This window comes from Triticum urartu, chromosome 5A (assembly GCF_056163025.1).
Source record: "Triticum urartu cultivar PI428250 chromosome 5A, HENAU_Tu73, whole genome shotgun sequence".
NCBI lineage: Eukaryota > Viridiplantae > Streptophyta > Magnoliopsida > Poales > Poaceae > Triticum > Triticum urartu.
Window position 1 is genome coordinate 597689086 of NC_141877.1, and position 13319 is coordinate 597702404.

Consider the following 13319-nt stretch of genomic DNA (forward strand, 5'->3'; position numbering starts at 1 on the left):
GAAACTTTTTCACATAAGCGTCGCAGCCCCAAACTTTTAAGAAATGACAGCTTAGGTTTCTCTAAACCATAGTTCATACGGTGTCATCTCATCGGAATTACGTGGTGCCCTATTTAAAGTGAATGTGGTTGTCTCTAATGCCTAACCCATAAACTATCGTGGTAATTCGATAAGAGACATCATGGTATGCATCATATCCAATAGGGTGCAGTTATGATGTTCGGACACACCATCACACTACAGTGTTCCAGGCTGTATTAGTTGTGAAACAATTTCCACAATGTCTTAATTCTGTGCCAAACTCGTAATTCACATATTCATCTCTATGATCATATCATAGATATTTTATCCTCTTGTCATGACGATCTTTCAACTTCACCCTGAAATTACTTGAACCTTTCAATAATTCAGACTCGTGATTCATCAAGTAAATATACTCAACATCTATTCAAATCATCTGTGAAGTAAGAACATAACGATATCCACTACATGCCCCAGCACTCATTGGACTGCACACATCAAAATGTATTACTTCCAACAAGTTGCTTTCTAGTTCCATTTTACTAAAAACGAGGCTTTCAGTCATCTTGCCCATGTGGTATGATTTGCATGTCTCAAGTGATTCAAAATCAAGTGAGTCCAAACGGTCCATTTGCATGGAGTTTCTTCATGCATATACAGCAATAGACATGGTTCGCATGCCTCAAACTTTTCAAAAACGAGTGAGCCCAAAGAACCATCAACATGGAGCTTCTTCATGCGTTTTATACCGATATGAATTACGTGGCAGTGCCACAAGTAGGTGGTACTATCATTACTATCTTTTGGCATGAACATGTGTATCACTACGATCGAGATTCAATAAACCATTCATTTTAGGTGTAATACCATTGAAGGTATTATTGAAATAAACAGAGTAACCATTATTCTCCTTAAATGAATAACCGTATTGCGATAGACATAATCCAATCATGTCTATGCTCAACGCAAACACCAATCTCGATGGTGCGATGCTTGATCATATCAACATTGGAAACACTTCCAACACATATCGTCAGCTCACCTTTAGCTAGTTTCCGTTTATTCCGTAGCTTTTATTTTGAGTTACTAACACTTAGCAACCGAACCGGTATCTAATACCCTGGTGCTACTAGGAGTACTAGTAAAGTACACATCAACACAATGTATATCCAATATACTTCTATCGACCTTGTCAGCCTTCTCATCTACCAACTATCTAGGGTAATTCTGCTCCAGTGGCTGTTCCCTTTATTACAGAAGCACTTAGTCTCGGGTTTGGGTTCAACCTTGGGTTTCTTCACTAGAGCAGCAGCTGAATTGTCGTTTCATGAAGTATCCCTTTTTGCCCTTGCCCTTCTTGAAACTAGTGGTTTCACCAACCATCAACAATTGATGCTCCTTCTTGATATCTACTTTTGTGGTGTCAAACATCGCGAATATCTCAAGGATCATCATATATGTCCCTGATATATTATAGTTCATCACAAAGCTCAAGCAGCTTGGTGGTAATGACTTCGGAGAAACATCACTATCTCATCTGGAAGATCAACTCCCACTCGATTCAAATGATTGTTGTACTCGGATAATCTGAGCACAAGCTCAACAATTGAGCTTTTCTCCCTTAGTTTGCAGGCTAAGAAAATCGTCGGAGGTCTTATACCTCTTGACGTGGGCACGAGCCTGAAATCCCAATTTCAGTCCTTGGAACATCTCATATGTTCTGCGATGTTTCAAAAACGTCTTTGGTGCCTTAATTCTAAACCATTTAGCATTACGCACTGAACTATCATGTAGTCATCAAAACGTGTATGTCAGATGTTCGCAACATCCATAGACGATGTTCGAGGTTCAGCACACTAAGCGGTGCATTAAGGACATAAGCCTTCTATGAAGCAATGAGGACAATCCTCGGTTTACGGACCTACTCCGCATAATTGCTACTATCAACTTTCAACTAAATTTTCTCTAGGAACATATCTAAACAGTAGAACTGAAGCGCGAGCTACGACATAATTTGCCAAGATCTTTTGACTATGTTCAGGATAATTAAGTTCATCTTATGAACTCCCACTCAGATAGACATCCCTCTAGTCATCTAAGTGATTACATGATCCGAGTCAACTAGGCCGTGTCCAATCATCACGTGAGACGGACTAGTCAACATCGGTGAACATCTTCATGCTGATCGTATCTACCATATGACTCATGCTCGACCTTTCGGTCTTCTGTGTTCCGAGGCCATGTCTGTACACATGCTAGGCTCGTCAAGTCAATCTAAGTGTTTCGCGTGTGTAAATCTGTCTTACACCCGTTGTATGTGAACGTTAGAATCTATCACACCCGATCATCACGTGGTGCTTCGAAACAACGAACTGTCGCAACGGTGCACAGTTATGGGGAACACCTTCTTGAAATTTTAGTGAGGGATCATCTTATTTACTACCGTCGTTCTAAGCAAATAAGATGTATAAACATGATAAACATCACATGCAATCAAATAATAGTGACATGATATGGCCAATATCATATAGCTCCTTTGATCTCCATCTTGGGGCTCCATGATCATCTTGTCACCGGCATGACACCATGATCTCCATCATCGTGTCTTCATGAAGTTGTCTCATCAACTATTACTTCTACTACTATAGCTAATGGTTAGCAATAAAGTAAAGTAATTACATGACGTTTATGTTGACACGCAGGTCATAAATAAATTAAGACAACTCCTATGGCTCCTGCCGGTTGTCATACTCATCGACATGCAAGTCGTGATTCCTATTACAAGAACATGATCAATCTCATACATCACATATATCATTCATCACATCCTTTTGTCCATATCACATCACATAGCATACCCTGCAAAAACAAGTTAGACGTCCTCTAATTGTTGTTTGCATGTTTTACGTGGCTGCTATGGGTTTCTAGCAAGAACGTTTCTTACCTACGCAAAAACCACAACGTGATATGCCAATTGCTATTTACCCATCATAAGGACCCTTTTCATCGAATCCGATCCGACTAAAGTAGGAGAGACAGACACCCGCTTGCCACCTTATGCAACTAGTGCATGTCAGTCGGTGGAACCAGTCTCACGTAAGAGTACGTGTAAGGTCGGTCTGGGCCGCTTCATCCCATGATGCCGCCGAATCAAGATAAGACTAGTAACGGCAAGCATATTGAACAAAATCAACGCCCACAACTACTTTGTGTTCTACTCGTGCATAGAAACTACGCATAGACCTAGCTCATGATGCCACTGTTGGGGAACGTAGCATAAATTCAAAATTTTCCTACGTGTCACCAAGATCTATCTATGGAGTCATCTAGCAACGAGGGAGGAGTGGATCTACATACCATTGTAGATCGCGCGCGGAAGCGTTCAAGAGAACGGGGTTGATGGAGTCGTACTCGTCGTGACCCAAATCACCGATGATCCTAGCGCCGAACGGACGGCACCTCCGCATTCAACACACGTACGGAGCAGCGACGTCTCCTCCTTCTTGATCCAGCAAGGGGGGAGGAGAGGTTGATGGAGATCCAGCAGCACGACGGCGTGGTGGTGGAAGTAGCGGGATTCCAACAGGGCTTCGCCAAGCGTTGCGGGAGGAGGGAGATGTGTCATGGGAGCGAGAGGGAGGCGCCAGGGCTCAGGTTTTTCTACCCTCCCTTCCCCCCACTATATATAGGGCCAAGGGAGAGGGGGGGCGCAGCCTTGGCCCTTCCTCCAAGGAAGGGTGCGGCCAGGGAGGAGTCCCTCCTCCCCAAGGCACCTCGGAGGTGCCTTCCCCCTTTAGGACTCTTCCTTTCCCTCTTCTCTTGGCGCATGGGCCTCTTGGGGCTGGTGCCCTTGGCCCATATAGGCCAAGGCGCACCCCCTACAGCCCATGTGGCCCCCGGGGAAGGTGGCCCCACCCGGTGGACCCCCGGGACCCTTCCGGTGGTCCCGGTACAATACCGGTGACCCCGAAACTTGTCCCGATGGCCGAAATAGCACTTCCTATATATAATTCTTTACCTCCGGACCATTCCGGAACTCCTCGTGACGTCCGGGATCTCATCCGGGACTCCGAACAACTTTCGGGTTACCGCATACTAATATCTCTATAACCCTAGCGTCACCGAACCTTAAGTGTGTAGACCCTACGGGTTCGGGAGACATGCAGACATGACCGAGATGACTCTCTGGTCAATAACCAACAGCGGGATCTGGATACCCATGTTGGCTCCCACATGTTCCACGATGATCTCATCGGATGAACCACGATGTCCAGGACTTAATCAATCCCGTATACAATTCCCTTTGTCTAGCGGTACGATACTTACCCGAGATTCGATCGTCGGTATCCCGATACCGTGTTCAATCTCGTTACCGGCAAGTCTCTTTACTCGTTCCGTAACACATCATCCCATGATCAAATCCTTGATCACATTGTGCACATTATGATGATGTCCTACCGAGTGGGCCCAGAGATACCTCTCCGTCACACGGAGTGACAAATCCTAGTCTCGATTCGTGCCAACCCAACAGACACTTTCGGAGATACCCGTAGTGTACCTTTATAGTCACCCAGTTACGTTGTGACGTTTGGCATACCCAAAGTATTCCTACGGTATCCGGGAGTTTCACAATCTCATGGTCTAAGGAAATGATACTTGACATTAGAAAAGCTTTAGCATACGAACTACACGATCTTGTGCTATGCTTAGGATGGGGTCTTGTCCATCACATCATTCTCCTAATGATGGAGAATGATGTGATCCCGTTATCAATGACATCCAATGTCCATGGTCAGGAAACCGTAACCATCTATTGATCAACGAGCTAGTCAACTAGAGGCTTACTAGGGACATGGTGTTGTCTATGTATCCACACATGTATCTGAGTTTCCTATCAATACAATTATAGCATGGATAATAAACGATTATCATGAACAATGAAATATAATAATAATCAATTCATTATTGCCTCTAGGGCATATTTCCAACAAATCAGAGGCTTGGTGTGCTAGGAACACATATGGAGTGGAGGTAATTAATCTACCAAACCATAGAATACTTCGCACATATGCATGACTGATTTGGGATGATTCCAAGGGAAACAAAACAAACCTTTCTCAAATTCATGGCGGCAACTTACATCGAGTGCACATGAATTAGAGGAAGTCACTTCTTTCATCCAAACATATGCTTCATGAACGAAACACGAAGATAATGCTTATAAAGTTTCCAATACTAGTGTAGCGTTTAACATGAATCATGGGGGAGACAAAATGCTGCTAGTGGGCTCAACAACAACTCATCGGTATTTCCATATCACTGGACTTCCACCATCATGTGAACGATGTGATAGTGTTGGTCAGACCAAAAGATGTAATGGTGTATGCTCGAGGGATCAACCACGAGTAAGACAACATTACGAACATCGTTGGTTCTGATTTGACTTGACGATAACCCATACTCAAGTCAAAGTTTTGTCAAGGCAATAGATCCAACAACTGATCACAAGGACCAATTGATGAAGATATCACCTTTCTTCAGCACACACACACACACACAAGGATATCCCTTAAGAGTGAACTAAGTAGATTAAGCTTTTATCTTCCAACTCTCCAAGTTGTTGTTTTAGCTTATCCAATTAGTCCAGGGGTATCCAACACAGGTTCTTGGGGAAAAGTGGTTTATCGGAAAACCAACTTGATCATGAACTCAACATAACGGTCAGGTGACAACCTGGTAACACTTCTGAGAAGATATTCAGAAAATCACGAACCACTGATATGTTACTAAGTTCGAGATCAATCTTGCTTTCAAGGCAAGACGATGTGATCAAAAGAGCAAGGGTTTGGCAAAATCCTAACTCATCGATCGAAGAGTGCACCAAAAATAAGGACTAGGTAGCACAATCTATCTTAGAATGATGATTCAATAACCAACACGCTAAGAGTGATATTAATGTCCATTAACTACCAAGCAACACGGTTGCTAGGAGTATTGATTTCGCACTTTATGGTTCACTTGTCGGTATTCCGGTTGCAACAACACGGAACCGAGGGATGAACAAAAATGGTAAGAAGTATCACTACGTCAAGAATTCATAAGAGAAGGTGCCATTCTCATGACGTTCCTATCATAAAGTGGGTAATACTTCTGGGTAGAATAGAGCAAAAGCTGGATGGCATTTGATCTGCAGAACACAACTACTTTGACCCAATCCTGGATATGGATGAGGTACTGGAGTTTTTTTCTCCTAGTCATTCTGAAATAGAATGGCTTGAAAGATCATGTGAATAACAGGCATCGATAACATCAATGCACAACTACTCCTGACTATCAATTGATAGACGGGGGTCAGAATACAACTAGAGAGGAACAACTCAAAGGAACATATAACTTTCTGAGTTGTGGATGCATAGATAGTATGTCGAATGAGTTCAACATATTTCTTCCGGATAACCCATGCAGAAAGGTAGGGTTGGCAGAGTCACAGCATAGAATGGAGAACTCATCAGGAGCACTCTGTCGTGACCTTTTGGTTCAAAAGAACTCCTGCCATAGGTGGTTCATAGTATTTGGAAGAAGGAAATACCACAGACCTCGAGGACTATCGCAAAGGTTACTAATATCCTAAAGGAACTATACCTCAACTCACCGGTTAGTGTGATTACACTAGCCCAAAAGGACATCAAGAACGGAAAGAAAGGGTTTGCAAATGCATCAGACTATGTAGAGACCTGGGATGACTCGGACAGCATAACGGCTGTAAATGCTCGAAAAGATTTGAGACATCTTGCAAAAATGGTGGCATAACCACTCAACATCACAATATCAAGGTTCTGAGGCCAGTTATGAATATATGGAAGTAGTAGGAACTGAACTGAGGCTTGAACTCAACAATCCTAGGCAACTATGGTTCAGTAACACGTCATCCTGATAGATAGATGAGAAGGCCTAGTTCTTAATCCCCGTAGAAAGATAAGATGACACGCATCAGAAGGTCATGAGGATAAGGAGTAAAAAGAGCCTTACGTTCCTTTCCACAACCAATTCCCTTATATAACTAAAGCATTTCTAGACTCAACTTCGACCAGTATGGCTTGGTAATCCTACAGGCAGTCGGGCTCTGATACCAACGCTGTTAGGACCTCGATTCCAAGTCACATCGATCTAGCCGGTAACACCTCATATCACTTTGCGGCCTCACGCACGGTATTCCCACGGGTGTCGCCTTACCATGGCCCGGGACCGTTTGCGCCTTTTGGCTCACGTATATGATAATGTCGCTAGCATCCATATGACAGAGAACCCGGGCCGACATGGCTAGTCGTGAACCCAAAGCGGCACTAACCTATGGGGACAGGCATACGTGAATCACATCGAGCATGTCGGTCAGTAGCGTGTGAATCCAGGCTGAAGCACTGGGCTAACAGGACTCCGGGAACCCGGGCTGTAGCAGGCTAGGCAGGACTCCGGATGTCACCGCGTGACATTTCCCCGAAGGGACAGACACAGGAACAAAGTGAAACACATGCCGGCCAGTCAAGTGATCTGAGCAGTAGTGCTGGGCTAGCAGGACTCCGGTGAACCGGGCTGTAGCGGACTACTATGGCTCGAGGAACACTAGACTACATTTCCCCATAAGAAAGGCTGCCAAGGATAAACAACTAGATTATCGGATCCCACACATACCAAGCATTTCAATCATACACACAATATGCTCGATATGTGTAAATACAACATGGCATCACAACAGAACTCTACAGCTCAAGTATTTATTCATTAGGCTCCGAGGAGCGAGATATTAAAAACATGGGTCTCATGACCCAACAATCACAGCATACAAATCAAGCACATGCGGAAGCTTAACATGTCTGAGTACAGACATCTATAAATGGAAAAAGGCTAAGAAGCCTGACTATCTACCAGATCCTGCCGAGGGCACAAGATCGTAGCTGAGGTATCAAGCTAAACGTCGAAGTCCACGCGGAACTACTAACGAGACTGAAGTCTCTCTGCAAAACATAAATTAAACAAACGTGAGTACAAAGGTACTCAGCAAGGCTTACATCAGAACTAAACTACATATGCATCGGTATCAACAAGGGGGGGTGGAGTTTAACTACAGCAAGCCAGCTTTGACTCAGTGGCTAACCTGAACTACGACTGCAAGTAACTCTTTTGAGGTGGCGCACACGAGTCCACATATTCACCATCCAATACACCACTATGGAACCACTCCCGTCTCCCTACGAGAAGGCCATCCATAGCACTCACACTTATCTTGCGAGTTTTAGAGTATCCACTTTCACTTGTCTATGAACTGTTATAGGCAACCCAGAAGTCCATTACCGCGGACACGGCTATTCGAATAGATGATGTTAACCCTGCAGGGGTGTACTTCTTCACACACGCTCTCACCACTTACCGCCGTTTACACGACATGTACTCGGCAACCTTCAAGCGGAAGCCCAACGAGGGTGTCGGCCACGGCCTACCTAAACACTCAAGTCTCTAGTCCAGGTTTATCGCCTATCCAGGTTCCATCCACAGGGAGTCCGGCCGAGGTTTCCACATACGGCCCCAAACGATGTGAACAGGGTTCCCGAGACACCAAACGGGCGCCCGGTACACCGTGCCACGGTGTATCTACCGCATCATAGCCCACCCCTAGGGTCAGCGCTTCGCACGGCCGCGAACACATATCCTATAAACACCAGAAACTAGTTGCAACTCCTGGACAGAGGACAAGGGTGATCAAGAAGCCGAGAGGGTCCATTGGTTTCGGGCCCAATGCATGGTAGTAACTGTTTCATGGATCACAAACACAGAACTCAGTTCCTAAGGATGGTTTCAATGAGACAACCCACCATGTACTCCTACATGGCCTCTCACCGCTACCTTTACCAAATCATGTTCACACACTTAGCTCTCAACAGTAGGACATGTTTACACACCTCCGATTCATCCCCGATGAACCAGACCTGACTCAACTCTAAGCAGTAGCAGGAATGACAAACAAGCATGAATGAGTAGGCACATCAGGGCTCAAACAACTCCTACTCATGCTAGTGGGTTTCATCTATTTACTATGGCAATGACAGGTCATGCAAAGGAAGGGGTTCAACTACCGCAGCATGTATAGTTGAATCATTGTTGTCCTAATGCAGTAAAAGAGAGCAGGAGCGAGAGAGTGGGCTTGTATCGGAATGAACAAGGGGGTTGTGCTTGCCTGGCACTTCTGAAGATAACATTGAGTCTTCATCAGTGTCAACGATCACAGCGTCGGAGCAGCGTATACCGAGAGGGAACAATTACCGGCAAACTAGGAAGAACACAATCAATGCGATGCAACAATATGATGCATGATCATGACATGGCAATATGCTGTTGATTGAGCTAATGCAACTAGCAACGTGTTAAATGAAGTTGGTTTGAACCCTAGGTTCAAATTCAAACTCCATATGTGAGAGTTTAAATTCCATTTATATGAATTGGCCTAAACAGCAGCCATAAGTTGCTCTAACATGCACGAAAATGCCATAAACAGATTCCTTGAATTTTTCTGATAATTTTTCATATATAATTTATTTCATTTGGAGTTACGATTGATTTTCTATGATTTTTAGAAGTTTTGGACATTTTCTGAAATAAATAAATCATTTAAGATTTATTTAAATTCCAGAAAAAGGATTACTGCGACAGCCTGACGTCATGATGATGTCACCAAGTCAACAGGGCTGGTCCGGGTCAAACCTGACCAGTGGGGCCCACTGGTCAGTGACCCAGGGCTGGTTTCTGTGGCTGACGTGTGGGACCAGGTCAACGGTGACGTGGCCAGGTCAAACTGACCGGTGGGGCCACGGTCATTAGCTTAAATTAAACAGGGTATAACCCTGTGGTTAACTAACGGGTGGGGCCCGTCTGTCAGTGTCTGTTAGGGAGGGATTAGTGGTGATTAGTCTTAATTAAGCGACCACGTCAGCGGTCGACGCCGGTGACCAAAAGCACGGCGGTGGCTCGCCGGAGATGCTCGGGACGGAGCTACAAAGCATCATTTCGCTCGTGGTTTGCGGCTACGGTGAGCTGGGAGACTCGCGCATCCAGCGGTGGAAACACCTCGCGCCGGGGTTGACTAAATCGGCGGCGGCGGCAACTTTTGCGGTGGCCGGAGTTCAGGCGAGGTCAGGGTTGGCGCTAGGGGGCACAGCAGGTCGAACGGGTGGGCACGCCCGGCTCCTGGGAGAGTGCTGAGCACGGGGCAAAGCTCGGGCGTGGGTGGCGGCAGCTGTGCCGTGGCGGCAATGAGGTACGGCGGCGGCGAGCTTCGGCCGCGGTGGTTAGTGAGGCTAGAGGAGGAAATAGACGGCGGGGAGAGAGGGGTTTGGTAGAGGAGCTCACGGCGAGGTCGAAGCGGAGCTCAGCTGGCTCGGGGACGACCGGAAGGTGACGAATTCGTCGATGGAGTCCGGCGGTCGTGCTCGGGGAAGACGACTCGTGGCGGCGATGTGGGGCTCCCGCGGTGACGTGGCTCGGGGTGGAAGAAAGAGGGGGTCGAGGCGGAGCCTCTGAGCCAGTTAGGGAGGCGAGGGGGAGGCGGTGGCTACGGTGGTGCACGTCGGCGGCGACGACGGCGTTCTCGGGCGTGAGAGAGAGGGAAAACTAGGGGAGGGGATGGGGACGAGAGAGAGTGAGAGAGAGCCGGGGAGGGTCGCGTGGTGCTGCGAGAGACGTCCAGGGGAGGAGGAGGCAGCCAAGCAGGAGGTGGAGGCTCGGGCACGGGCGCGTCGCCACGCCTCTGCCAGTAGGCAAAGGTTGAAGACGGCTCTGCCCCTGGTGGGCTGGGCCAGCGAGCTGGGCCGGCTTCAGGTAGGTGGGCCAGGTAGTCCTTCTCTCTCTCTCTCTCTTTTATTTTAGTTCTGTTTTCTATTTTCTGACATTTGTTTTGATTTAATTAAAATACTAAATCATTTTATAAAATCCTGAAAATAAATATGTGACTAGAACTAAAATATCCCAAACCACATAAAATGTTCCAGAATTATTGGACATGTATTATTTATATAAAATATATATATCCAATGCAAATAGTTATTGAATTAATTCAAAGGCCCAAAATAAATATCTCTGAGATTCCAAAAATATTGCTTTGAGTTTTTACCTCTTGCCAATATTTTCAGAGACTAAGAGGAACATTTTCTTGGACTTCTTTGAAAAGATTTTAATATTGATTATTTTTGAAGTGATTTATGAGGGTTTCAACTAACCTCAATTCTACTTTCAGAATTTAGACATGATGCATGATGCTCACTCAGGTAAATAGCTACAAGCAAATTCAAGGGTTGTGATAGCCGGCACCTGGAGGGAGAAACAAACGCGTCGGGTCTACACGGAGGGGATCTTGCTGTGGGTCAGGCCCGGATGTTGCTCCAATGTGTTCCTATGGGCTGACCTAACACAACCGGCTAGAGAGGTCCAGTGGTCAAAGCCCGTCCGTGCAGAGTCAAAGGGCTAGATCCCGTGGTCAAACGCTACAGGGTTAGGCGAGACGGGGACCCTGGGTGTAGCAATGCCACCGGAGCATCGCACCGGGCCCTCATACATGAGGGGTGGTGTGGTGGCATGTCCGAAGAGGCGGCACACGTCTCCTGGTTGTGCCCCCCCCCCCCCGTCACTAAGGGCGCCGCCGCCGGCACCTGGAGGGGAAAAACGGACGCGTAAGGGCTACACAGAGTGGATCTTGCTGTGGGTCTGGCCCGGATATTGCTCCAAAGTGTTCCTTTGGGCTGATCTAACACAACCGGATGGATAGGTCCACTGCTCAAAGCCCGTCCGTGCAAAGTCAAAGGCCTAGATCCCGTGGTCAAACACTACAGGGTTAGGCGGGACGGGGGCCCTTGGGGGATAGCAATGCCACCCGAGCGTCGCACCGGGCCCTCATACATGCGGGGTGGTGTGGTGGCATGTCCGAAGAGGCGGCACGTGTCTCCGGGGTGTGCCCCTCACGGACAGCGCCGCCGCCGGCACCTGGAGGGGGGAAACGGACGCGTCGGGTCTACACAGAGTGGATCTTGCTATGGGTCTGGCCTGGATGTTGCTCCAAAGTGTTCCTTTGGGCTGACCTAACACAACCGGGTGGAGAGGTCCACTGGCCAAAGCCCGTCCGTGCAAAGTCAAAGGGTTAGATCCCGTGGTCAAACACTACAGGGTTAGGCGGGATGGGGGCCCTTGGGGGTAGCAATGCCACCGGAGCGTCGCACGGGGACCTCATACATGCGGGGTGGTGTGGTGGCATGTCCGAAATGGCGGCACGCATCTCCAGGGTATGCCCTCCCTCACGGACGGTGCCGCCGCCGGCACCTTGAGGGGGGAAACGGACGCGTCGGGTCTACACGGAGGGGATCTTGCTGTGGGTCTGGCCCAGATGTTGCTCCAAAGTGTTCCTATGGGCTGATCTAACACAACCGGATGGATAGGTCCAGTGGTCAAAGCCTGTCCGTGCAAAGTCAAAGGGCTAGATCCCGTGGTCAAACGCTACAGGGTTAGGCGGGACAGGGGCCCTGTGGGAAAAGCAATGCCACCCGAGCGTCCCACCGGGCCCTCATACATGCGGGGTGCTGTGGTGGCATGTTCGAAGAGGTGGTACGCGTCTTTCGGGTGTGCCCCCCTCACGGACGGCGCCGCCGCCGACACCTGGAGGGGGGAAACGAACGCGTCGGGTCTACACGGAGGGGATCTTGCTGTGGGTATGGCCCGGATGTTGCTCCAATGTGTTCCTATGGGTTGACCTAACACAACCGGGTGGAGACGTCCACTGGTCAAAGCCCATCCATGCAAAGTCAAAGGGCTAGATCCCGTGGTCAAACGCTACAAGGTTAGGCGGGATGGGAACCCTGGGTGTAGCAATGCCACCGGAGCGTCGCACCGGGCCCTCATACATGCGGGGTGGTGTGGTGGCATGTCCGAAGAGGCGGCACGCGTCTCCGGGGTGTGCCCCCTCACGGACGGCGCCGCCGCCGGCACCTAGAGGGGGGAAACGGACGCGTCGGGTCTACACAGAGTGGATCTTGCTGTGGGTCTGGCCCAGATGTTACTCGAAAGTGTTCCTTTGGGCTGACCTAACACAACCGGGTGGAGAGGTCCACTGGTCAAAGCCCGTCTGTGCAAAGTCAAAGGGTTAGATCCCGTGGTCAAATGCTACAGGGTTAGGCGGGACGGGGGCCCTGGGGGATAGCGATGCCAGCGGAGCGTCGCAGCGGGACCTCATACATGCGGGGTGGTTTGGTAGCATGTCCGAAGAG